Here is a 3,780-nt window from a genome sequence, read left to right as displayed (position 1 = left end):
CCCCAATTAAATGATGTCCTTTATAAAATTTGAGTTGGTCATGGTATCTGTTCACAGCAATAAATGCATAACACAGGTTGCCTTGGAGATGCTAAGATGCTAGATATGCTAGAGACATAGGATACTTTCCAAGGAAAGCTGCTAAGCAGAAGGAGAACCAGCCCAGAACAGAGAACTCTATGGCAGTCAACAAAGCTGAAAGGAATTGGAGATCAAAACCATTTTGACATCAGACATGGAGATGTAGAGGTTAGAGTTTGCCCAGAATGTTTTGGTCTTTCTTTGGTCCAGTACTTTCTCACTATTCTTCCTTTCCTCCCTTTGAAAAGTTACAGTATATATTCTACAACTGTATAAATAGAAGTGGGTCCTCTCATAGTGTCCCATGCTAGAGCATACTGGCTCCTAACCATTGCCCAGCCTTGGTGCATGTAGGTTGCTGGCACTGAAGTGGGTCACACAGTGGAAAAAAAAAAGTGTGTGATATTCTCTTGATTTATATTTTACAGGTGATTATACATGAGAGATTGGATGATCTCAGAAGAGACTTTGAACTTTGGAGTTTTAAACATTGTTGAGACTCTAATAGACTATGGATTGCTTTCGAAGTTGATAGGATGCAATTCTACATTATAATATGGTTATGAACTTATGGAGCAGGGGAGTAGAATGTGGTGGTTTAAATCAAAATGACCCATATTTTAGATATGTCTTCCAACCTCAAAATTTGGATTAAAGATGTCTATCTTCCCTTCTCAAGATCCAAATTAAAGGCTTATGTAACCATCTATGATAGGCATATATGACAGAACCTCTCATGGTAACCAAGGAGCAAGGAGAGAATGCCTAATTGACTTTCTCATTTTACCCTTCTATTAGACCCAGATTTCTTCTCTAATGCATGGTGCCACCTATAATCAGCATGGGTCTGTTCTTACTGGAAATTCACCAATGACACATCCAGAGATGTTCTTCAATAAAAATTTTGGTGATCCTTTAAAATGTCTATTTTAACCCTAATTTTTAAGTTTTATGCAGTAAATTATCAAAACTTTTGCACCTAAGTCAAGCTATGTTGATTATTAAAATTAACCATGACAACTAGTCTTGAAACCACAACACAGAAGTCAAACTCACCTGGCTTTCATATTAGGCACATAGGATTTTGAAATATAACATCAATTCTTATAGGCTTTTTGGGTCACAAGAAAGTAGAGAAAGTTTGTGGTGTCTGTTTGCTGCATTAGAGCTATAAAGATACCTTAGGATTATGTAGTGAAGATCAGAGATAGTACATACATTTATATCTTGTTGGTTATCATAAGAAGAAATCCAAGGTTTTTTTTTACACAAGTGATGTCTGAAAGTATCTCTAGTTTTCAGAGCTTCCAGTCATGTGGAAACAGAATAGAAGTATTTTTTTTAACTTGTCTTTATTTAGATTTATAATTCACTTGTTATAGCAGTCTTGAAATTTAAACTATGTTTTTAGATTTGCATAATATAATCTTAGGCAGCACTAAGGCTTTCAAATCACAATAATGACTGGTTTACAAGATAAACCCAGTAGTGCAATAGAGGCACTTTGGCTCTTAGTGCCTATTCTATAAGAGACAATTCATGATTGGTACTGTAATCCTAGCAATTACTCATGGCTAAAGAGGTCACAAACCCTAAAGAACAACCTAATAGTGCCATTTTCTTAAATCAATATAGCTTCTAACTAAAACTCTAAGGACTATTCTGTACTCACAGAGAAGTATAGCTCTCATTCCCATCAAAGAAGACTCTTTTTGCAACAGACGAGCCATTAGAGATATCTAGTTCGGGTCAAAATGCAAGTAACAGCTGTGCTGGGCCCAAATTTATACAACTACAGTTCTACAGTAATATTGCAAATCAGGAGTCAGAAAGATTATAAGAGCCAGAAGACCAGGAAGTCTGTTTGTAGACAGTTGTCTTAATTAGGGTTATTATCACTGTCATTAAACACTATCATTCCAAGTAATGTGGGGAAGGAGTTTGCTTGGATTACATATACTGAATCAGTCTACTGAAGGGAGCTAATGAAGGAACTAAAACTGGAGAGAACCTGGAAGCAAGGACTCCTACAGAGGCCATGGAGAAGTCTTACTAGGTTTTAGTTCATAGCTTGCTAAAACTGTTTTCTATAGAACCCAGGACGAATGGCCCTGTATGGTACCATCCACAATGAACTGGGCACTTGCACATCTATCACTATTAGGAAAATCCTCACCAGGCTTGCCTGCATCCCAATATTATGGAGGCATTTTTCAATTGTTGTTTTCTTGTTGCAAATATTTTATATCAAAGTGACAGACACCTCATCAGAAGAACTGACCCCATGACAACTTGACACACAAATATATTACCTTTCCTTTCTTGTTTACCCCCTACACCATTAATATGAACATCAGAGTGTGAAACATTCCAACTAATAAAAATTCCATAGTCTTTAAAAGTTTAAACTCATAAAATCTTAAAATCTTTTTTTTAATATTCAGAATCTCTCTAAAATTACCAAGACTTTTTAAGGTTCAAAATTTCTCAACTACAGGCTAGCATAAACTCAGGAAGAGCTAAATACTTTCTTAATCCAAAAGGAAGAAATCAGGGCACATTCTAAATCTAAGCCAGGTACAAATGAACTTTTACGGTATAAAAGCTTCGTGTTCAGTATCTGGAATGATTATCTATTGGCTATTAAAGGATTTGGATCAGTTCTTTGACCTAATACTTCAAACTACACAGATTGTCTCAGAAGCACAGGGTGGTTCCTTCTTGCTGCTGATGATTTTAGCAGTTGTCACTATTGTACTGTCATATTCAAAAATGGTATAATCTGATTCAAAGTGACTGCACTTTAGGAGAGGAGTAAGCTCACCTGGACCCTATTTATGGATTCCTTTCCTGTCTTACATTATCAAGTCTCAGGTGTTATGCAGAATACTTTGGCACCTCTAAGACCATTACCACGTAGGCAACTCTTACACTACTGACAGTATAAAATACAATTTTGGACACATCTAGAATACAGTTTTTGTGTGCTGATTGTAAGGAAATATTTTCCAGATTTCACCTCATTTCTGCTGATTTTAAAAATCTCTGTTAATTTCTTAATGTCTGCTAAAATTTTCTTAGTTAGGCAACATATTTAGTTCAGTGGTACTTGTCTCCTTTTTTGAATTCATACTTATTTATTAAAAGTGAATCTTTAGGTATAGTTTTTTTTATTTAGAATACCCACAGAAATCAGTAAGGCAAAACAAAAGATCATTAATTGTGTTAGGTGTTTTTGCTTGCCTATGGGATGGTTTTCAAATTGGGCTGGTTATTGGTTGGACATTTACTCAGTCTCTGCTCTATCCCCTGTACCTCCATTTATTGTATATAGAATAAACTTTGTGTCAAAAGTTCTGTGGATTTGTTAGTGTCCTATTGCTCCACTGTAGTTCATGTCTGGCTATCTCTAAAGCTGTGAGACAAAGCTAAGGTCACAGCCATTCACTCTTGGGTGCCTCCCTTATGCCAGGTCTTAGTCTCATCCCGGAGATTCCCTCCATCTCCTCCTCCCTCCTCACTGTAAATTGCAGACTTCCATTCATTTTTCATGCCCATCTGGTCATCTCTCCTGTCCCTCCCCACACCTGATCAGAACAATCCCCAATTCTCTCTCTGGTTAAATTTCCTCCCTCCATTTGCTTTATATGATTATTTTATTCCCTCTCCTTAGTGAGATTAAAGCATGTTTGCTAGTGC

The 3,780-nt window shown here is 36.5% G+C and overlaps 1 pseudogene; it reads left to right on the top strand.

The window, feature by feature from the left end:
• Positions 1–351: 351 nt before the first annotated feature.
• Positions 352–465, top strand: LOC120094463 (small nucleolar RNA SNORA42/SNORA80 family; annotated as a pseudogene).
• The last annotated feature ends 3,315 nt before the right edge of the window (positions 466–3,780 follow it).

This window comes from Rattus norvegicus, chromosome 8, assembly GCF_021556685.1.
Source record: "Rattus norvegicus strain SHRSP/BbbUtx chromosome 8, alternate assembly SHRSP_T2T, whole genome shotgun sequence".
Classification (NCBI taxonomy): domain Eukaryota; kingdom Metazoa; phylum Chordata; class Mammalia; order Rodentia; family Muridae; genus Rattus; species Rattus norvegicus.
Note: the sequence above shows the minus strand (reverse complement) of the source record. Positions and strands in the feature narration are given on the sequence as shown.